The sequence below is a fragment of the Hemitrygon akajei genome, chromosome 10 (genome assembly GCF_048418815.1).
Source record: "Hemitrygon akajei chromosome 10, sHemAka1.3, whole genome shotgun sequence".
In the NCBI taxonomy this organism is placed as follows: Eukaryota; Metazoa; Chordata; class Chondrichthyes; order Myliobatiformes; family Dasyatidae; genus Hemitrygon; species Hemitrygon akajei.
The window spans coordinates 124475219-124499409 of record NC_133133.1 but is presented as its reverse complement, the minus strand read 5'-3'; the positions used below and the strand labels follow the sequence as shown (position 1 = coordinate 124499409).

General features: G+C 43.5%; 1 protein-coding gene and 1 long non-coding RNA gene across 4 annotated transcripts in view; one reads left to right on the top strand and one right to left on the bottom strand.

The window, feature by feature from the left end:
- LOC140734642 (A disintegrin and metalloproteinase with thrombospondin motifs 20-like) overlaps positions 1-24191 on the bottom strand; it is a 536409-nt gene that overhangs the window by 124749 nt on the left and 387469 nt on the right. The window lies entirely within an intron of this gene.
- Positions 1-24191, top strand: part of LOC140734643 (uncharacterized) — an 84368-nt gene that overhangs the window by 22960 nt on the left and 37217 nt on the right. For both annotated transcript variants that reach the window (XR_012100581.1, XR_012100582.1), the window contains exons 2-3: positions 1468-1586; positions 8340-8462. This is a non-coding gene — a long non-coding RNA (uncharacterized lncRNA). The remainder of the gene's footprint in view (positions 1-1467; positions 1587-8339; positions 8463-24191) is intronic.

Sequence of the window (24191 nt, the reverse complement as noted above, 5' to 3'; positions counted from 1 at the left end):
TGCTGGAGAAAGTCAGCAGGTCAGGCAGCATCGATGTAGAGATGCCGTTCCTGACCAAGACCCTTCATCAGAACTGCAAAGGAAGGGAGAAGTCAGAATAACAAGGTAGGAACTGCCATGTGCTGAACTCAGCCCTGAAGCTGTACAATGACACATGGGGAAAGCAGTGGACACACGCAGGCAAATGGTAGCCTAACTGATGGTCCCATAAAGACCATAACATATAGGAGCAGAATGAGGCCATTTGGCCCATTAAGTCTTCTGATCACACCTGATCTTTTTATAATTAACTTCTTCCACCTTCTCTCTGTCACCCTCCACCCGCTTAACCAAATGTAGTAAGTGTTCTAAGGTGCTGCAATTATCCCCCAATCTCCGCGGAGGCATGGGTTTGAACTGGGGTGGAAGTGGTTAGCATATTGTTAGTGTAGTGCCAGTGGCCTGGGTTCAATTCTGCCGCTGCCTGTAAGGAATGTTTACGTCTCCCCATGTCTGTATGGGTTTCCTCCAGGTGCTCCGGTTTCCTCCCACATTTCAAAGATGTACAGATTAGGTGGCAAATTGGTCACCCTGATGTAGATAAGCAACATGGGGTCAATGGGTTGAAGGGCCTGTTCCAATGCTGTATCTCTAAATATGAACAGTAAAGGATCTGTCAATCTCTGTTTCAAATACAAACACACACATACACTCACTCTCACACTGACAGATACACATCATTATACAAGCATATAATATCTCTCTCTCACACACACACACACACACACACACACACACACACACACACACACACACACACACACACACACACACACACACACACACACACACACACACACACACACACACACACACACACACACGAGATTCTTATCTGTTCCAATAAATGCACAAATCATTGCTTAAGCCTCTGGTAGCAGGCCATCAATTTATGACAGGAAGCACTATGCAATCTGCAATCAATAATGTTTGTGAAATTGTCTGAATTTGGCTGGAACAAACAGTGTGCAAAAAAACCCACATTGTTCTCAAACGTCCCAAGTGGCAGAATGTATGCTGAGCCTGGCGAGAGGTGGACAGATGCACTGAGGGGTTGTAAACCATTCTACCTGTTGACAACTAATTTACAATACAAAATTAAAAACATCTCACTATTTCGAAAAGAAAATAATCAGCTGCAGGGAAAATGCAGGCACTGACCAGCTAAAGCAGCTCACAAGGTAAGCAGCGTACTTTCAATCAACACTTTTAATCTTCTCATGGGAGCACGACCTTTCCTCCAGATGTGTTCTATTTAGTCTGTATCCAGGGCCAAGTATTTGCTGGCATAATCAGCTGAGCACAATACTAGGGAGATGATGATGAAGTGTGGAGGGGAATACTCCTTGCAGTGGTACTGGAAAGCCAGTGCACGGTTAATCGCATTTCAGCACCGTAACCAAATGATTCCTGAACTCATACCCACAGTTTCTCAGCAAGACTGAGCCTTGCCTGCTGCCGTGAAAGATGCTTTTTACAGAATACCTCCAAAGGCAAAGAAGTGATTGAGCAATGCGTTCTCGCAGTGAAGACAATGCTTCATCCAGGTAAGCCTAACACAGCCGACCATTATCACCCTTTTAACTCTCTCATGCATTCATAGAAATAATGATTATTGTTGTGACTCGACAAAAACCTCAGGACAATGATTTTATGTAAAAACATAGAACAGTACAGCACAGTACAGGCTCTTCAATTCACAATGTTGGGCCAACCTTTTAACCTGCCTTAAAATCAGTCTAACTCTTCCCTCCCACTGATGTGAGAGACATCAGAGGCTACCCTTTTGTTTCCCTGACATATTTTCCTTATCTGAAGATCAACTGGTTGTCACCACCCTCAACAACAGAAATGTGCAGCTGTGTCTCTCAAAGCTTTGAGAGGACCTTTCAGTTTGAGTGACTTTTTAAAAAAAAAGTGGGATTTAAAATGAAGAAAGATATTGCACATCTGCAGGAAATCTTCCTCCTTTAAAAAGGGCTTCAGTCATTCATTGCAATCAGCACACCCTGTCCAAATGAAACTGTGCCCATGAAACCATACAGGGGATAATGGTCAGCCAGCAGTGAGATTCAAAGCGATAATTCAGTGGGATAGCTCCAATGAAGTCAAACAGGGAGACTGTACAATGACTCACAGCAAGGACTGGTCTCTGAATGACTGCAATAATGTTCACAGCCTGCAACAGTGCTCTTTCTGTTTTCAAATAATTTGTTCCTAACTTTAGTTGTTTTAGAGTGTGAGCTAGGTTCATGATTAAATGGTTGATGTCAGGGTGTGCTTGTGACACTGATGCTAAGGAGAAGCCATATTTTCTGTGACAGTTGATTAGGAAAATGAACCTGGTCTTACCTCAGTACATTGGATGCCTTATTACAATAGATCAGTGCACAGGTATTGGGTGAGTTTTTCTTCTAAGTCTATTATGATTGGCCAAGAGGCTTAAATCAGAAATATTATTGTAGTCAAGGAGAATAATAAATAGTACATAGAACAGTATAGAAAAGTACAGGCCTTTCGGCCCATCATGTGCTGACTTTTTCACTTACTCTATGATCAATCTAACCCTTCCTTCCCCTTTCTATTTTCCATGTGCCTATATAAGAGTGTCTTAAATTTCCCAATCTGTCTGCCTCTACACTACCCCGGCAGTATATTCTACGCAACTACCACTCTCTCTGTGAAAAAAAAACTACCTCCAACATTCACCCTACACTTTCCTCAAATCACCTTAGAATTATGCTCCCGTATCAGCAATTTCCACCCTGTGAAAACGTCTCTGGCTGTCCACTTTATCTATGCCTCTTATCATCTTCTACACATCTATCAAGTCATCTCTCATCCTTCTTTTGGTCTAAAGAGAAAAGCCCCAGCTCACTCAAACTTTCCTCGTAAGACATGCTCTCTAATCTGTGCAGCATCCTGATAAATCTCCTCTGCATCCTCTCTAAAGCCTCCAGATCCTTCCTTTAATGAAGTGATCAGAACTGACATAATATGCAAAGTGTAGTAGATTAAATTTTTTAATCTAGTTCATTAATGGTGTTGGCTGGACAGTCGATGTGTTACAATTGTAATGTATGGGAACTGACCCCCCAACCCCCCGCTCCAGTTCACGAGTCCACATTTTCAGAAGGAGGTGGCTGCTTGAGAAACTTAATTTGAGTTTTAATGAGCTGGAGCCTTAGTTTCAAACTCAGAGGAAAATGGACCCAGGCCCTGTTTGAGGAGGCAGCCCACATCTCATAGGGCATTCTCCTCAAGTTTGATCAGTAGTCAGAGACAGGAGGGTGTGACTCCAAAAGAGGCAGGTAAGGATCTTGGAGATGCCTCTGCACTTCCCCTTGTCAATGAGAAACCTTGCTCCCTGTTTGGATGGGGCTGCAGACTCTTGGGAGGATGTCCAAACTGTCCATAGCACCAGGACACAGCCATTCCATAAATAGAATACGACGTTGCAGAAGAATTCGGCCATTTGTACAAGTTCAAGTTTATTGCCATCTGACTCAACATGTTTACAACCAAACAAAACAGTGTTCCTCCAGGCCAGGGTGCACCCACAAAACATATATCACACACAGCACCTAAAACAAAATTTGACCATAAATAAGTCAATAAAATATCATTCAAAATGCATGTGGTGCACAGCACAAGTAAACAGTAAAAAGTAAAGAACTGATTGTCCTAGTGATGAGATGTTGGTGGTGGCAGGGTATTCATTAGTTCACAGCCTGAGGGAAGCAGGTTTTCCCAGTCTGGCAGTCCTAAGCCTGATACTCCTACACCTCCTTGCAGATGCTAGTGTGATGGGAGCTGGGGGGTGGTCACTGATGATCCTCTTGGTGGTTTTTACTATCCTCTGTAGGGTCTTGCAGTCCGATGGCTTGCAGCTTCTGTACCACACCATGATGCAGCCAGACAGGACACTCTCGATGGTGCTCCTGTGGAAAGTTGTTAGAATGGGTTGGGGGGCCTTGCATGCCTCAGTCTTCTCAGAAAGTGTAGGTGCTGCAGTGCCTTCTTGACCAATGAGGAGGTGTTGTGGGTCCAGGTTAGATCATTTGTTTTGTGCTCTTCACTCTCTTCTCGGCAGAGCCATTGATGTGTAATGGAGAGTGTTTGACCCGAAGTCCGCAATCATCTCTTTTGTATTGTCCACCTTGAGATTCAAGTTGTTGTTCTCACTCTGTTTGATGAGACTCTCTACCTCCTCTCTGGGTGCAAATTCATCATTGATGCTGATGAGGCCAACCACTGATTTGATGATGTGATTTAAGCTGGATCTGGCAGTGCAGTTGTGTGTCAGCAGCAGGCTGAGCACACAGCCCTGGGGGTGGGGGGGGGGCACCACAACTCACTTGATAGAGTTTGAGATGCTGCTGTCAACTTGCACTGACTGGGGTCTTTCCTTCAAGAAGGGAATACTGAGAGGAGTATTGAGTTCCAACGAAGACAGTTCACTCACCAGCCTCTGAGGGATGATCACGTTAGATGACGAGCTGAAGTCAATGAACAAGAACCTGTTGAATGAGGCATCATTTTCTAGATGGGATAGGACAGGGTGGAGGGCTGAGGTTAAGGCATCATCAGTGCTCTGGGTTTTAGTGGTAGGAGAACTGGAAAGGGTACAATGTCCAATGGAAAGTGGGATTTTATACAAACCATTACCAGCCACTCAAAGCACTTTATGCTTGTTGAGGTTAGTACTATAGGGGGTAATCACTAAGTCCAGTCACCTTGCTCTCTTGCTACCAGAACAATGGTGGCTGCATTGAAGCCTATAGGTATAGTGGACAATTTCAGAGAGATATTAAAGATGTCCGTTAAGACTTTTGTTAGCTGGGCCACACAATCCTTTAGCATCTGACTAGTTGTTGTCCAGCCCCACAGCTTTGAACGATTTTATGTTGGCTGTGGCCAGAAATGATGCCTCTTCCTCAAGGGGAGAGGGGGCTTTTCCTTGATGTCACACCATTTCTTGCATCAGATCATGCATAGAAGGGAGCCATCGCTGTCATTGATGCATACTGACATTTGCAATTTTCTAGTCCTCTGGAACCATTCCAGAATATAGTGACTCTTGAAACATCACTACTAAGGTCTCCACAGTCTCTTCAGCTATGCCTTTCAGAATTCTAGGGTGTTGTCCATCTGGTCCAGGTGACTTATCTACCTTGTACCTTCAGAACTTTCAGCTTCCCATGTACTTACTCCATAGTAATATCATCAAACTCACTTCTACCCCTTGACAATCTTGAATTTCTAGAACATTGCTGGTGTCTTCAACAGTGAAAGATGATGCAAATACTTACTGAGTTCATCTGCTATTTCTTTGTCTCCTGCATCATTTTCCAGTGGTTTGATATCCATTCTCATCCCTCTTTTACTTCTTATATATCTAAAAAAAAACACTTTCAGTATCTTCTTTTATATTATAGAAAACATAGAAAACCTACAGCACAATACAGGCCCTTTGGCCCACAAAGCTGTGCTGAACATGTCCTTACCTTAGAACTACCTAGGCTTACCAATAGTCCTCTTTTTTTCTAAGGTCCATTTATCTACCCAGGAGTCCCTTAAAAGACCCTATCGTTTCCACCTCCACCGCCGCCACTGGCAGCCCATTCCACGTACTCACCACTCTCTATGTAAAATACTTACCCCTGGTATCTTCTCTGTACCTACTTCCAAGCATCTTAAAACTATGCCCTTTCATGCTAGCCATTTCAGCCCTGGGAAAAAGCCTCTGACTATCCACATGATCAATGCCTCTCATTATCTTGTACACCTCTATCAGGCCACCTCTCATCCTCTGTCGCTCCAAGGAGAAAAGGCTGAGTTCACTCTATCCATTCTCATAAAGCATGCTCCCCAATCCAGACAACATCCTTGTAAATCTCCTCTGCACCCTTTCTATGGTTTCCACGTCCTTCCTCTAGTGAGGCAACTGGAATTGAGCACAGTACTCCAAGTGGGGTCATATGGGTGATTATTGGCTAGCGTCAGAGAGGAAAAGTACTGGTCAAGTAGTGGTCATAGGGGTTAGGTAGGGGATCCATAGAGGAGCTAAAAATAAAGGAAAGGGCAAGGTCAGAGGCTCCGCTGTGGAATTATGAGCATCTTGAGACAAAGTTGAAAAGCATGATGACAAGAAGGATAATATTTTGATTATTTCTGAGCCATGTGCAAATTAGCTGAGGGCAAATAAGATCAGAGGGAAAAATGTGGCTCTAAGACTGCTATGGGAGACATAATTCCAATAGTGGGGCACTGTACCAGTAATGGGGGAAGAGGAAGAGCTTGACGAACCAGGCTGAGATCAGTGCCCTGATCAGTAGTGGAATCAGAGATTAACATTGTCTGGGGACGGGGGTTTTATTGATGGAAAGTTGAAATAAGAGGAAGGCAATATGGGACAGTGATGGGGAAAATGAAAATTAATGAGACAAAGTCAAAGATGTGTAACAGGAAGTAAATTCAGAGCAAAGTTAACAACTCTTTACATTCCTTTCTCTGAGTACACGGAGCAGCCTGAATGAATTTCTGTTTCTGTATCTTACTAACCTGATGAAGGTGATGAAGGAGATCAATAATAGTAGAGCAATGGATGCTATCTACATGGATATTAGTAAGATGTTCGACAAGGTCCCTCATGGCAGAATCATCTGGAAGATTAAGCTGCATCAGATCCACAGCAACTTGGTAGTTTGCATTCAAAACTAGCCTGGCCACAGAAGACAGATGGTAGTGATTGAATAGACTTATTCTGGCTGGAGGTCTGTGACTGGAGGTGATCTGCAGGGGCCCATACTGGGACCTCCATGTTTGTCATATACATAACTTACTCATGAAAAAACAGATGGGTGTAGTTAGTAAATTTGCAGATGGCACAAAGATTGGTGGCATTGTCGAAAGTAAAGGGATAGTTAACAGCATGATCTTCGTCAGAGCTGATGCACAGACGGACCTTAGGGTCTAAGTCCATAGTTCCCTGAAAATTTCTACATAGGTTGATAGGGTGGTAAATAATGCATATGGCATGCTTGCCTTTTTTAGTCGAGGAACTGAGTTTAAGTGTCAGGAAGTTATGTTGCAACTATATAGAACTCTGGTTAGGCTATATTCTGAACATGGCATTCATTTCTGGTTGCCACATTATAGGAAGGAACTGGATCATTATGGGTGGTTAAAGAAGAAATTGATACATTCTTAAAAGATCACTGAGTTGAGGAGTGTGGGAAATCAGCAGAGATGAGGAGAGGAGGCTAGGGACAGATCAGCAATGATCTTATAAAAGGGTGTTACAGGGTTGAGGGGCCAAGTGGCCTACTACTGCCCCTGTTTTCTTGTGCACCTAGTAAATGCCAAGCTTTTGGGTGGGGAAATGCTTTAACAATGATGAAGTAAGGTATTGACATAACAAGATTGCTGGATAACAATGGAAAGCCAAATGACTCGTGTTTGTCATTAATTCCTCCTTTCCATAGCCTGTTTGACTTTCTTTCTGTTGAGCTTTTTCTTTCAGCCTTCACAATATCATTTTATGCAGCTTAATGGTCATATACAATGCTTCCAGTAGGAACCTGTGTTTGGCAGAATTCTTCAATGAAATACTCCGATTTTACAAGGAAGTTAAGATTCAGAAAAAATGCTCCCAATGATGTAACTTTACATTTACATCACCAGCTAACACATTAATATATCAATAGGCCTCGGATGCAATGTGTTGTGACTGAAGTGTAGAGTTGGCTATGTACACAAATTTGGCAGCCAATGAGAACAGCAGGCATAAGACTAAAAGACCATATGACATGGGAGTAGGATTAGTTCATTCAAGTTTACTCCCCTCTTCCATCATGGCTTATTTATTATCCTTCTCATCCTATTCTCATGCCTTCTCCCCATAACATTTGATGTGCTTACTAATTAAGAACCTATCAATCTCCACTTTAAATATACCCAATGGCTTGGCATCCACAGCCTTCTGTGGCAATGAATTCTACAGATTGACCACTCTGTGCCTAAAGAAATTCGTTCTCATTTCTGTTCTAAAGGGATGCCCCACTATTCTGAGGCTGTGCCCTCTAGTCTTAAACTCCCCCACTTTAGGAAACATCCTCTCCACATCCACTCTATCTAGGCCTTGCAATATTTCATAGCTTTCAATGAGACCCCCCCTTGTTTTTCTAAACCCCAGCAAGTACAAGCCCAGAGTCATCAGACTCTCCTCATATGTTAACCCTATCATCTATAGAAAAACACAGAAATGAGCGACTAATCTCCGCTGATCTTGTTTGCAGGAATATCTCATGCATTCCCAGCAAATCTTGAAGTGCATCAGAGTCAAGGAAGTACCTCAGGCTTTCTGATATGCAGCAAACTTGAGAAACAACATTCTGCCCGGGAGTGTCAGGAACAACAAGGTAAATGATCAGAGATTTGGTTCAAGTAATATTTGGTGAGGAATTAGTATTATATATGGGGAATCTGCTGCCTGTCTTCCAAAAATGTCCATCTTATGTCATGGTCCCATCTGGCAATTCCCCATCTTGCTATTACCTCCTTAATTGGGCCTTAATCCCCTCATCTGATTTCCAATAATTCCCAGTGCCACTAATTCCAGCACACCTGGTTCCCATTAGCGAACATAGGATAAAACTTGGGCATCACAGCCATGCTTTGCCAGTTTGTTGGTTCACTCTAGTGTGAGTAAACCTTGTTTCCTGATTCCTTAGGACTGTCAGTTCTAAGCTCCACATCATTTCCTAGATACGCTACGTAAACCTTGTCTCTGTGTAAAGACTCTCCTTGATACCGGTTCCCTGTTTGCGACAGTGCTAACGCCTCACGACTCTGCCTCCGCGCCTGTGTCCTGCACTTGGCTTTGTCCTCAGCCTTGTCCTTGCAACATCTTATCCTTCAGAAATTCTGAAGTAGGACATCAATGGCACTGATCTCTGCTCTCGGGCATCTCCTCTTACCTACCATTGGGTCATGACCCCACCAATGATCATTGGACTGCTGTCTCCTGGATTGTTACCAATCTCATATCAGGAGATCTCTCTCCCTGAGCTTCCAACCCTGATGGAGATCCAAACTTGTACTGCTATCTTCTTTCTCTCAACCCCCCTCCACCAGGACCCTCCACTTTCTTCAGAACTAAAGACCCAATGTGCTCCCCTCTACTAACTCTCTCGTCCACCTGACAGAAATTGGCTTGACCCTCCATGACCTTTCTTTAAACTCCTCTCATTTTCCTCAAATGGGCATCAACCTGGCCCTCAGCTGCACGGCTCTTCTTATTGGCTAAATGGAGCAGTCCTTGTTCCAAGCCTACTCTGGCACATCTCCCCCTACAATACTCTCTTGACTACACAACAACTACATCAGACTACTTCCAGCAATTGTGTAGAACACATAGGTTTTGTCACCTTAGCCACCAGCCTTGATCCTGCTCTCAAATTCATGGACTGTTTTTGACATTCTCTTCCTTTTCTAGTCTCTGTCTCAGGGGAAATACCATCCACTTATCTTCTATGATAAACCTACTGGCTCCCACAGCTCCCAGACTGCGCCTCTTCCCCTCCTGGCCTTTAAAAGGATGCCATCTTTTCATTCTGTTGGTTTCTCCATCTCTGCTACATCTGTCCTCAGGTTTCAGATACTGTAGCCTACACTCTGCCATAGCTGGTGGAGTTCTTGCACACACTTTTGTCATTTCCAGCACATCTATTTTGACCCCTTGCCTCTCTCCTCAGATAGAACAGAGGGAAGAGTTCCTCTGGTCTCACCTTTCATTCTATCAGCCTCCACATCCCACCAACAGTCCCATCTTCTCCACTCACCCATCACCTCCGTGTTCTGCTTTCCGTGGGGCCAACTCCCTTGATGACTCCCTGGTCGGCTCATCCCATCCACCCCTCTTTGCAGCAACTGTAGCAGACGTAACAGCTCCCTAAACAACCATCCAGGGACCTAACCAACAGCCCTTTCTGGTGAAGCAGGCATCATGTGCACCACCTCCAACCTCGTCTACTGCACTCACTGCTCCCAATATGCTCTGGTCTACATAGGTCAGACTGAATGTAGACTGGGCTGCTGTTTTGCAGAGCTCCTAGTCTCCATCATCAAAGGCCATCTTGAGCCTCTAGTTGCACGTCATATCAACTCCACTTCCTATTGCAACACCAACCCTCGGCCTTCTCCACTGGTACAGAGAGGCCAAACGCACCATGGTAATGTAGATTCCAGCCCAAGGGTACGAACATGGAATGCTTCAGTTTCAGTAACCCATTCCTCCTGACCCTTCTCCTCTCCCACCAGCCCCTCTCCTTCTGTTCACCTTTCCCTTCCAACTCCTCACTCTTTTTGACTAGACTCATCACCCTCTTTCACCTTTCATTCTGGTCCGCTCTGTCCATCACTCACATCCCTACCCACCTGCATTTCTTCTGGCAACTTGCAGGTTGAGTCGGTAGTAAGGAAGGCAAATGCAATGTTGGCATCACTTTCCATAGGACTAGAATGTAATAGTTAGGATGTAAAGCTGAGGCTTTATAAATCATTACACCGACCACATCTGCAGTACTGGGCGCAGTTTTGGACCCTTTATTTTAAGAAAAAGTGTGCTGACGCTGGAGAGAATCCAGAGGATGTTCACAAGAAAGTTGCCAGGAAAGAAAGAGTTAATGTATGAGGAATGTTTAATGGCTCTGAGCCTGTACTCGCTGGAGCTTAGAAGAATGAGAGGAAATCTCACTGAAGTCCACTGAATAATGAAAGGTCTAGATAGATTGGACATGGAGAAGATGTATCCAATAGTGGGAGAGTCTGGGACAGAAGGCAAAGGCTCAGGATAGAAGGACGTCCCTTTGGAACAGAGATGAGGTAGGATTTCTGTAGCCAGAGAGTGGTGAATCTGTGGAATTCATTGCCACAGACAGCTGTGGAGGCAAATTTGAAGTGGAGGTTGAGAGGTTCTTAATTAGTAAAGATGCCAAAGGTTATGGGGAGAAGTCAAGAGAATGATGTTGAGAGATAAAAGTAAAGATCAGCTTAATTTGTCACATGTATATATTGAAACATTGAAACATGACGTGAAATGCGTGGTTTGCATCAATGACCAATACAGTCCGAGGATGTTCTGAGGGAGGCCTGCAAATGTCTCCATGCTTCTGGCACCAACTTAGCATCCCCACAACTTATTAACCCATACGTCTTTGGTATGTGTGAGGAAACCAGATCCCCTGCAGGAAACCCATGTGGAGACAGAAAGAATGCACAAACTCCTTATGGACAATGGCAGGAATTGAACCCCAATCACTGGTGCTGTAAAGAGTCACGCTGGCCACTATGCTACCATGCCACCTAAAATAAATCAGCTATCATGGAGAGATGATGGGCCAAATGGACTAATTTGCTGCTATGTCTTGCGATATTATAGTCACTTTTCCTATCTTCTCTGCCATATTCCATCTGCAGGATCTTTTCTCCTTCATCTGGTCTCACCAATCACCCGCCAACCTCTGTCTGACACTCCCTCTCACCTCTTTGCACTGGCTACCTCCCCTCTCCTTCCTCTGTCCTGATTCATGGGCTTAATCCAAAATGTGGACCATCCTTTTGCCTCCATTGATGCCAGTTGGCTTCAGCAGTCTGCTTTTTTGAAACAAGTATCAAGCACTCAGGGTGACACATGACTGAAAGTTTAATGTTTCCCAGTCCTTGAGCACCTCACCTCTCATTAAGGACATTTTAAAAACCTCTGCCCATGCCTCTGTGGTTTGTGCTCTGGCCTCCCTCAAGATCCAAGGGGATACCTTTGTCAGGCCCTTGGGACTTATCCATCTTAATTTGCCTCAAGACAGCAGGCACCTCCTTTTCTATAATCCAGGTACGGTGCATGTCCTCACTGCTGTTTTGCCTCAGTTCTATAGACTCTGTGTCCATCTCTGAGTAAATGTAGGTGCAAAAAATCTATTTAGGATCTCTCCCATTTCTTTCTGCTCCATGGATAGATAACCACGCCAGCCTTCAAATGGACCAATTATGTCGCATGCTACTGTATCCTTTTGCTCTTAATGTATTTGTACAAGCCCTTGGCATTCTCCCTCAACATGTCTGCGAGAACAACCTCATGCCCTGATTTAGCCCTCCTTATTTCCTTCTTAAGTAGTCTGTTACATTTCTTCCTTTTGTTCCTTCGTGCATTGAAAACCAAGGTACCTATGCCTGTTAGCCTTGCCTTTCATTCTAACAGAACATGCAAATATTTCACTATAGAAGGCCTCCAACTTACCAGGCATCCCTTTGCCAGAAACAGCCAGTCCCAGTCCACACCTGCAAAATCCTTTCTGATTCCATCAAAATTGGCCTTTCTCCAATTTAGAATCACAGCCAGAGGACCCGACCAATATTTCTCTGTAATTACCTTGAAACGAATAGCATTATGATCTTTTGCCAAAAAATGGCATTTTAACACCTGTTGAAGACCATAAGACCACAGTAGTAGAATTAGGCCATTCAACCCATCAAGTCTACTCTGCCATTCCATCATGGTTGACTTATTATTCCTCTGAACCTCATTCTCTTGCCTTCTCCACATTTTGATGTCTTGACTAATAAAGAACCTATCAATGTCCACTTTAAATATACCCAATGACTTGGACTCCAAGGTCATCTGTGACAATGAGTTCCACAGTTTCATTGTACTCAGGCTAAAGAAGTTCTGTCTTATTTCTGTTCTAAATGATGTCAGTCTATTTTGAGCTGTGCCCTCTTATCCTAGACTACCCCCACTATTAGAAACGTCCTCTCCAAATCCACTGTATCTAGCTCTTTCAATATTCAATAGGCTTCAATGAAATCTCCCCTCATTCTTCTAAACTCTGTTAAGTATAAACTTGGAGTCATCAAACACTCCTCATACGTTAACCCTTTCATTCCCAGAATAATTCCTGTAAGCCTCCTCTGGACCCTTTCCAATGTCAGCACATCTTACCTTCCATAAGGGACACAAAACTGCTCACAATACTGCAGATGCACTCTGACCAGAGACTGATAAAATCTCAGCATTACAGCTTTGCTTTTATATTCTTCTCCTCTTGAAATGAATGCTAAAATTGCATTTGCCTTCATTACCACTGACTCAACTTGCAAGTTAACCTTTAGGGAATCCTGCACAAGGACTCCCAAGTCCCTTTGCACCTCTGATTTTTGAATTTTTGATAGTCTACATCTTTATTAATTCTACCAAAGTGCATGACCAAATTCTTCCCTACACTGTATTCCATCTGCCACTTCTTTTCCCACTCTCCCAATCTGTCTGGGTCCTTCTGCAGACTCCCTGCTTCCTCAACACTACTTACCATTCCACCTATATTCGTATTGTCTGCAAACCTGGCCACAAAGTCATAAATCCCTTCATCTAGATCATTTATATATAACATGAAAAGAAACAGTCCCAACACTGATACCTGCAAAACACCACTAGACACTGGCAGCTAATCAGGCACACCTTCTCCTAAGTAATACTCTCACTACTGCCCCCTGACACTCTTGAATTTCTGGCAAACTGCTAGTGCCTTCCACAGTGAAGACTGACGAAAAATACTTATTAAGTTCATCTGCCATTTCATTGTCCCCCATTACTAACTCTCCAGCATCATTTTCCAGTGGTCCAATATCCACTCTCGCTATATAAAGTATATAAATATATACTCTTTATATATCTGAAAAAACTTTTGGTATCTTCTTTTATATTATTGGCTAGCTCAGCTTCATTTTTCATCTTTTCTCTCCTTATGGCTTTTTAGTTGCCTTCTGCTGGCTTTAAAAAGCTTTCCATTCCTCTAACAAATAGGTTGAGTGAACTTGGCCTTTTTTCCTTGGAGTGACGGAGGATGAGAGGTGACCTGATGGAGGTGTATAAGATGATGAGATGCATTGATTGTGTGGATAGTCAGAGACTGTTTCCCAGGGCTGAAATGGCTAGTGCACAGTGTTAAGGTGCTTGGAAGCAGGTACAGAGGAGATGTCAGGGGTGAGTTTTTTACACAGAGAGTGGTGAGTGCTTGGAATGGGCTGCTGGCGATAGTGGTGGAGGCAGATACAACAGGGTCTTTTAAGAGACTCCTGGACAGGTATATGGAGATCAGAAAAATAGAGGGCTATGGGTAACCCTAGGTAATTTCTAAGATAAAGACATGTTCGGCACAGCTTTGTGGGCCGAAGGGCCTGTATTGTGCTGTAGTTTTTCTATGTTTCTATCCCATGAATTTTTGCTATATTATATGCCCTCTCTTTTATTCACCCTTTTTGACTTTGCTCACATGTTACACTTCAACTTATTACCCTGACTGCAACCTTGCCCGGTCATTTGTCCGTCCTTCCCCACGGTTTCACTATACGCCGTATCTACTAGTACACCAGACATCCCCATCCTCTGTACTATCACTCCAGTTCCCTTCCCCATGTCAATTTAGTTTAAACCCTCCCCACAGTGTCACATTGAACAGACAGCAATCCAGAGAATACTACCCTGGGGGTCCCCTTTGCAGCTTTCTACCTGACTCCCTATAATCTGACTTCAGGACCTCCTCCATTTTCTTACCTATGTTGTTGGTACTAATATACCGTATACTGTGACATGACTTGTGGCTGCTCAATCTCCCTCTTCAGAATGCTGTGTACCTCCGAAACATCCCTGACCCTGGCCCCTGGGAGGAAACATACCATCTATGTATTTTTATCATCTCCACAGAACTGCTGCTCCTGCATTTCTCTTCTCCCCACTCCGCTCTGAACCACAGAGCCAGACTTAGTGCCAGAGACCTGACCACTGCAGCTTTCCTCTGCTTGTTTATCCCCCAACAGTATCCAAAGCAGTATTCCTGCTGTTGATGGAACTGTCCACAGGGATACTCTGCACTGACTGCCGATCCCCTTTCCCGCTCTTGACCCGATCACCCAGTGACCAGTGTCCTTCACCTTGTGTGTAACTACATCATCCAGTTCCAGCTCCAACTCCTTAACACGGTCTGAAAGAAGCTGCAGCTGGATTCACTTCTTGCAGGTGTAGTCATCAGGTATACTGGAGTTCTCCCTGCCTTCCCACATCCCGCAATAATAGTATTCCACTATTCTGCCTGGCATCCCCACTGCTCTAACTGTGCAATAAAGAAGAAAGAAAGAAAAATTTAAACAAAAAAAAAACACCTTCTGCTTTTATTTCTCCTTGCTGAAGCATGTATGAGCTAAAGTCAGAGTTGCCCACTCTAACACACACAATAGCCATTCCCACAATGGCCACTTAAATCTAACTTCTTTTTATTTCCCCTTGCTAAGTGCCTAGTTATGCACAATCCAACGTCTCCTCGGGAGAGTGGCGGGCAGAATTTCCCAATTGCCCTGCTCACTTCTTTTGAACCGCCTCTCCTGCTGTACAATCCAATGTCTCCTTGGGGACTGTGGCATTCAGAATAAAGATATGTCCAACACCACATTTAACAACTGATGCCAATTAACTTAGTTCAAGGACTCACAAAGATAGCTTAACAAGAAATCCAAATCCAGCTTCAGTTCTGTCCAATCACGTAATGGCTGCGGGAAGATCTAATTAGAAGTTTGTCAGCTCATAGGCCAACAACCGTGCACTATCCATCTTATTTGCTGAGTTACAACTGATAGCTGAGACTTCTCAGTTCACACAAGGAGAGGACATTCTGCTCAATGCCAGAGAATTCCCCTCAAGCCCATTTAGACACGGAATTCCCCATTGCCCGTGTTTCAGCAGCTTCCTCGTGACCTTGCCGTCAAAATCAGAATCAGCTGGGTTATCACTGACATGTTGTGAAAGTTGCTGGTTTGTGGAAGTAGTACATTAAAAATTCACTTTGAGTTACAATAAAAATAAAATAAATAGTGCAAAAGAAAAATAGTGAGGTAGTGGTCATTGGTTCATTGGCCGTTCAGAAATCCGATGGTGGATGGAAAGGAGCTGTTCTTGAATCGTTGAGTGTGGGTCCTATACCTCCTCCCTGATGAGAAGAGGGGATATCCCAGTCAGTGAAGTTCTTTAATAATGGATCTGCTTTCTCGAGGCACTGCCTTTTGAGGATGCCTTTGATGGTGGAGAGGCTGGTGCCTGTGATGGAGTTGGCTCTCTATAGCCTCTTTCCATCCTGTGCATCGCAGCCCCCATGCCAGAGGGCGATGCAACCAGTCAGAATGTTCTCCACTGCACATCTGTATAAATCTGCTACAAACTGCTCGTCAGCTTAGGCAAGGGCACTTACAGTGGGAAATTAAACTACTATGGGGCATTTGGGAGAACTGGGACCACTTCACTTACTACTGACCAACAAATGGCGTCATTTTGAAAAACCTCCATTTTCTAACAATTAATTTGAACAGTCATAGAAACAAAATGCTAGATGTCCTTCAGCCCACTACTGCATGTATATGCGGTCTATTAAATACTTTTCAATATTAATTCCACTTGTCAGCACGTAGCCTACAAGTACTTGTCCAGGTACTTTTTAATGTGGAGGGTATCAGTCCGCTTCACCTTCTCAGGCAGTGCATTCCAAACCACCTTCTTGGAGAAAAGAATTCTTCCTCAGATCTCCACTCAGCCTCTCGCTTTCCACTTTAATCCAGTAATCTCTGGTCTTCCACATACCCATTATGGTATGGGGGGGGGGGAGAAGCCCCACACCAATACACTCCACTTATGCCCCACCAATCAAATTAGTCCAACAGGATTTCTAAGTGTAGATTACTCCTGTGCTTCAGATATACTTTTCCAGTAGCTCGCCTACTATTGAGTTAGACATATTCCTGCTGTCAGTCTTAAATAAAGGAGCCACCACATTTGCTGTCCTTCAGTTGCCTGGCACCTCACCAATGGCCAATGAAGATTTTAATATCTTTGCCAGGGCCTCAGCAGTCTCTTGACGTGATTACATCTCGTGGGGATTTATCCATCTTTATCCCCACCATGTATGTTAGTTATAGTCCTACTCCGAATACGCCTGACTTCCATTTTTAGTTAAATGTCTTCTCGAATTTCACTGCTTGCCTAGAATTTTCCAACTGTTTAGTGAAGTTTAAAGCTCATCCCCATCCTCTGGCTCCCACATGGACTGCCTTCTTGGTCCCTAATGGGCCCCACATTTCCCCTGATTACCCTTTAGCTCTTATCATTGATAAATAATGCCCTGGGATTTTCTTTAATCCTGTCTGTCAGCGATATTTTGAGGCCCCTCTTTGCCATTCTAATTTCTTTAGTAAGTACCATCCCCACACATTTGATATTCCTGAAAGGCTTCACCTGCTTGCAGTTATACCTGTCATATATTACCTTCTCGTCTTTATCAAACCCTTGATAACTCTTGACATTCAGGGTGACCTTTCGCCAAGCTCTGTCTGGAAGAATATAGAACACAGAACAGTACAACACAGGAACAGCCTCCTGTGCCGACCATTGTACTAATGCAAATGAATCCCACCTGCCTGCACAGGGCCTCTGCTGCTCCATTCCCTGCCTGTTCAACTACCTCGTAAATGTTCCCATCAGATCTGCTTCCACCGCCTGTATTCCAGGCTCCTCTCCATGCGCTAGTCTCTGTGCAAAAACCTTCTTTGAGCTTTCCCTTCTCACTTTAAACATTTAGTATACAACATTTCCACCTTGGGAACGAGAATTAGACTATCTACCCTTTGTTATGTATTTCTCTCATAATTTTATGAAACTCAGGTCTCTCCTCAGATTCCGACACTCCAGGCAAAACAACCCCAGTTTGTCCAACTTCTCCTTATAGCCAATACTTGATAATCCAGACAATGTCCTGGTGAACTTCTTAGAATCACAGTTATAGAGCATTGCAGTCCTTTGGCCCACCTTGTCCATGCTGGCCCAGTTTTTTCCTGTTTAGTCTCCTCTGCTCAAACCCAAACAATAGCCCAATATGCATCTGCCATCCATTTACCTACCCAAACTTCTCTGAAATGTTACAATTGAAACCGCATCCACCTTCTCCACTGGTGCTTGTTCCACACTCGCACCCCCTGTGAGGAAAGAAGTTCCTCCTTGGTTTCCCCTTAAATACAAGTGGGGAGCTGGGGTGGGGGGTCTTTGGGGTTCTAACATTTAACTGTCATTCATTCTTTGGGGCACTCCTCTGTTTTTGTGGATGTTTGCAAAGAAAAACAATTTCAGGATGTATATTGTATACATTTCACTGACATTAAATGCACCTATTGTTTGAATATTTCACCTTTCACCCTTACCCTATGACCTATAGTTCTAGTCTCACCCAACCTCAGGACAAAAAACCTGTCTGTATTTACCTGTATCTGCCTTCAGACTTTTCAGCTTCCTGAACATCTTCTCCCTAGCATTTGCAGCTGCATCCTTAAGTTCCTGAGTGTCAACATCCCAGAGCATCTTTCCTGGGCCCAATGCATGGATGAAATCATGAAGAAGGCATGCCAGAAGCTGTACTTCATTAGCTGTTTGAGGAGATTTGGTATGTCACTAGGACTCTAGGAAATTTCTGAAGATGTAATGTGGAGGGTTGCGTCATCACCTTGTATGAAGGCTCCAATGCACAGGATTGAAAGAGGCTTCAGATTGTGCTAGACACCGAGCTGCATTACGGTCACAGGCCTCCCCACCGTCGAGGGTATCTTCAAAAGCTGGTGCCTCTAGAAGGCAGCATCCATCTTTAAGGATACTCACCACCTACAACATGTCCTCTTCTTGTTACTACCATCAGGGGAACATGCAGAACCACAGTCAAAACTTTAGAAATAGCTTCTGAATGGTATATGAACCCATGAACACCACCTCACTATTCAGGTTTTGCACTTTTTACTTCTTTCATTGTAACGGAGTAATTGTTTAATATCTTCAACTGCACTGCTGTCGCAAACAGCAGATCTCATGGCAATAAAGCTGATTCAGACTCCTCACATTTTCTTCATCAGTCCCTTCCAGCTGAATGGCCTCCACCATTGAGAAGGCCAAGGTACTTGTGTACTACCATTGCTGGGTTTGAATACTGGAAATCCAGAACACTATAACTATAAGGTGATCAGTTTTTCAACGGCAATGCTTCACCACCACCTTCTAAACATGAAACTGTGAACGACAAACACACTTGTACCTGAAATGATTTCAGAGTGAGCACAAAATCAGAACAGTTTAATGCATGTATAGCATGTTAACAATCTCCAGGTCTGCAGTTATAATGACCTCATACAACACAACTTAAGCAGACAACACTTTAATAGAAATATATAACACTTTAATATAAATATATGATTTGTAAATTGTTAAACACACATGAGGCAGATTATTATACCAGCTCATTTACTTCTGACTGAACTATGATGAGGTGATTCTAAAGTAAGGTTTATCTCCTGGATATTACCGCAGGAACTTAGTGCTCAGCTCCTAACCTCTGGAATTAATCTTTGACAATGGAAGTTGCTGGCAAGCGCGCTTTCTACCTATTCTCTCAACATCTGTAAAGATGAACCCTTCAGTCAGTGCTTTGATGAATGGCATTATTGCTGGATCAGAGCAGAGGCAGTAACAGGTTAACAATCTGGTGTAATGTGAGTTTTGGATTAGCTCCAGATGCAGGCTTCCCTTGCCTTACGAAGTGTGTAAAGGTTTCTCATGAGATAGGCCATTCAACTCACCGGATCTGCCAGTAATCTGTTCAATCCCATGCAATCCATGAATTCTTTTTCTGCAGCATATACAGTCTCATATGCCCATCTACCGTCACCCCACCACACCACCCTTCCGTCCTGATTCTCCCACCGCTCTCCTACACACTACAACCAATTAACCCACCAACGCATGTCTTTGGGACTTGGGAGGAAAGCAAAACACACAGAGAATACCGCTAGGGTCACAGGCAGAGTGTGCTCACTCCACACAGATAGTGCCTGAGGACAAGATTGAACCCAGGTCACTGATGTTGCGAGACAGAGGCTTCACCTAAGCATTGGTTGTACAAGGTCAAGTGTATTCAAGTTCAACTTTATTGTCAAGGGTAGACATGCCCAGGATGTAAACGCCATGAAAACAAGCATTTTGCAGCAGTAACACGATACACTGCAGATGTGACTAATGTACATACATTAACTTAAAGTAACCTAAATTATACAAAACTCACATGATGCAATAAGCAAAAATAACAAACATTAGGAGAGTTTCAGAGAAAAATACTGTGACGTTGAATTAGCGTTTTTCATGTCAATTCAGGAACCTGATGGCAGCGAAAAGGATGCCGTTGTTGAACAGTTGAGATTGCAGCTTCAGGCTCCTGTACTTCCTGTCTGATGGCAGCAAATAGAAGAGGCCGTGGCCCAGATGATGGGGGGACCCAGACAATGGATGTTGTCTTTCTTGTAGATGTCCTTGATGTTGGGGAGAGCTGTCCCTGTGATGAACCAGGCTGAGTCCACTACTCTGCAGCCTCTCACTTTCACGTGCGTTAGAGCCTCCATGCCAAACAAGCAGAATGCTTTCCATTGTACTTCTGAAGAAGTTTGTCAGAGCATTCATAATAAATCACAGGCTTCACGGCTGTTTTTACAGGTGCTGTTTTTTAATTTCCTGATTATAAACAGTGAATTTAAATTTCAACTGTTCTCTGGTGGAATTTGCTGTTCACTGGCCTTCAAAAGTATATACAGTTCAGTTACATCTGATACCAAACAAACTACCTAGGAAACCAGGACTTGGCATGTAATGTACAAAGTCTGATGAGCAGCAACAGTAAAATAACTTCACACACAAAATGCTGGTGGAACACAGCAGGCCGGGCAGCATCTATAGGAGAAGTACTGTTGACGTTTCGGGCCGAGACCCTTCGTCAGGAATGTCTCGGGCCGAAACATTGACAGTACTTCTCCTATAGATGCTGCCTGGCCTGCTGTGTTCCACCAGCATTTTGTGTGTGTTGTTGTTTGAATTTCCAGCATCTGCAGATTTCCTTGTGTTTGCTTAGTAAAATAATTTGCCTGTAATGAATAAAGTATATAGACCTGGCACAATTGACATTAGAGGGGAAGTGGAAGAGAAATGGTTTTCAGAACATTGTGCTAATCTTCATTGCAGAGTTAGGAATTGCAGAAATATGTTACATTTTTGAATTTGCATGTGCCAACCAAGGGCTGAGAAATGGCATCCCCTCAGCACTTGATTCTCCAACTGCAGGGGATCTCATTGAAACCGGTCAAACATTGAAAGTCCTGGATAGAGTGGCTGTGGTGAGGATATTTCCAATAATGGGGAGGCTAGGATCAGAGGACACAGGCTCAGAATTGAAGGACATCCCTTTAGAACAGAAATAAGGACGAATTTCTTCAGCCACGGGGTGGTGACTGTGGAATTTGTTGGTACAGATGGCTGTGTAGGATTATTTCGCATATTTAAACCGAAGATTGACAGCTTCTTGATTAGTAAAAGATTTAAAGGTTACAGGATGAAGGCAGGAGAATGGGATTGAGAGGGATAATAAATCAGCCATGATGGAATGGCAGAGCAGACTCAATGGGCCAAATGGCTTGATTCTGATTCTGAGCATGGGTCTGTGCTGCACGAGGGAAAGAGGGAGAAGAGGGGAGTTGTAGTGATAGGGAACTCAATAGTCAGGGGAATGGACAGGAGATTTTGTGGACGTGAATGAAAGGTATGTTGCCTCCCAGGTGCCAGGGTCAGGTACAAAAGGGACATGTTGCACTTGAACCCAAGGGGACCAATATTCTCATGAGCAGGTTTGTTAGAACTAATATGGCAGGGGGATAGGAACTGGAGTGATGGAACTGTGGATGGGATGGATGGTTAAAAAAAAGATAGCATCAGTCAGACAGTCAGGAAGGGCAGACAGATGATAGGACAAAATTGCAGCCAACGGGGTGAGTATCAGTGCATTATGGATGCAGAATCAAAAAGAGTGGCAAAAATGTTATGTCTCAATGCATAGAGTATAGGAAATAAGGTGGATGATCCTGATGCACTTCTACAGATTGTCAGGTATGATGTTGTGGCCATCACTGAATCATGGCTGAAGGATGTTTGTAGTTGGAAGTTGAATGTCCAAGGTTACACATTGTATTGAAGGGATAGGAAGGTAGGCACAGGGGGTAGTGTGGCTCTCCTGGTAAAGAATGGGATCAAATCATTACAAAGATGTGATATAGGGCCGGAAGATGTTGAATCCTTGTGGGTTGATTAAGAAACTGCAAGGGTAAAAGGACCCTGTTGGCAGTTACATACAGGCCTCCCAACAGTAGCTGGGATAAGGACCACAGATTGCAACAGGAAATAGAAAAGGCGGGGTCAAAAGGCAATGCTATGACAGTCATGGGAGATTTTAACATACGGGTAGATTGGGAAAATCAGGTTGGTAATGGATCTCAAGCCAGTGGATTTGTTGACTGCTTAAGAGATGGCTTTTTAGAGCAGCTTGTCACTGAGCCTACTATGCGATCAACTATACCAGATTGGGGGCTATGTACTGAACCAGAGGCGATTAGGGAGCTTAGTGAAGTAACCTTTAGGAGACAGTGATCACAATATGATTGAGTTCAACTTGAAATTTGATAGGGAGAAAGCAAAGTCCACTGTAGCAGTATTTCAGTGGAGTAAAGGAAATTACAGCGGTATGAGAGAGGAGTTGGCCAAAGTAAATTGGAAGGAGATGCTAGCAAGGATGACAGCAGGGCAGCAAGGGCTTGAGTTTCTGAGGAAAATGAGGAAGGTCCAAAAACAAAGAAATACTAAAAAGGCAAAAATAGTACAACTGTGCCTGACAAGGGAAGTCAAAGTGAATGTAAAAGCAAAAGAGAGGACATACAACAAAGCAAAAATTAGCAGGAAATAATAGAGGATTGGGAAGCTTTTAAAATGTACAGAAAACAACTAAAGGCATCATTAGGAGGGAAAAGATGAAATATGAAAGCAAATTAGCAAACAATATCAAGGTGGATAGAAAAAACTTCTTCAAGTATGCAAAAATAAAAGAGAGATAATGGATATAGAACCACTGGAAAATGAGGCCAGGGAAAGAATAAAGGGGGACAAGGAGATGGAGGATGAACTAAATTAGTACTTTGCGTCAGTCTTCCTGTGGAAGACACTAGCAGTGTGCCAGGTGTTGAAGGGTGTGAGGGAAGAGAAATGAGTGTAGATATTATTACAAGGGAGAAGTTGCTCAGAAAGCTGAAAGACCTAAAGGTCCATAAGTCATCCAGACCAAATGAACTGAAATCTAGTGTTCTAAAAGAGGTAGCGGTACAGATTATGAAGGGTTTAGTAATGATTTTTCAAGAACCATTGGACTCTGACATGGTTCCGGAAGACTGGAAAATTGGAAATGCCACTCCACTCTTTAAGAAAGGAGGAAGGCAGCAGAAAGGAAATTACAGACCAGTTGGAGTCAATTGTTAAGGATAAGGTAATGAAGTATTTGGTGACACAGGACAAGATAGGACAAAGTCAGAATGGTTTCCTTAAGGGAAAATCTTGCCCGACAAACCTGATGGATTTCTTTGAGGAGATTTACAAGTAGGATAGATAAAAGGGATGCAGTGGATGTTGTATATTTGGATTTTCAGAAAGCCTTTGACAAGGTGCCACAGATGAGGCTATGTATCAAGTTAAGTTCCCATCATATTATAGGGAAGTTACTAGCATAGCTAGAACATTGGCTGATTAGTAGGAGGCAGCGAGTGAGAATAAAAGGATGCTTTTCTGGTTGGCTGCCAGTAACTGGTGGTGTTCCACAGGGGTCGCTGTTGGGACTGTTTCTTTTTCTGCTGTATATAAATGATTTAGATGATGAGACAGAGGTCTTTGTTGCCAAGTTTGCCGATGGTGAAGGGGCCGGTACCGTTGAGGAAAGGGGAAGGCTGCAGAAGGACTTCGACAGATTGGGAGAATGGGCAAGAGAGTGACAAATAAAATAGACATGCAGACTAGTTTCTAAACAGGGGGAAAATCAAAAAATATGAGATGCAAAGGGAATTGGGAGTCCTTGTGCAAAACACCCTAAAAGTGAACTTGCAGGTTGAGCCGTTGGTGAGGAAGACAAATGCAATGCTAGCTTTCATTTCAAGAGGTCTAATAT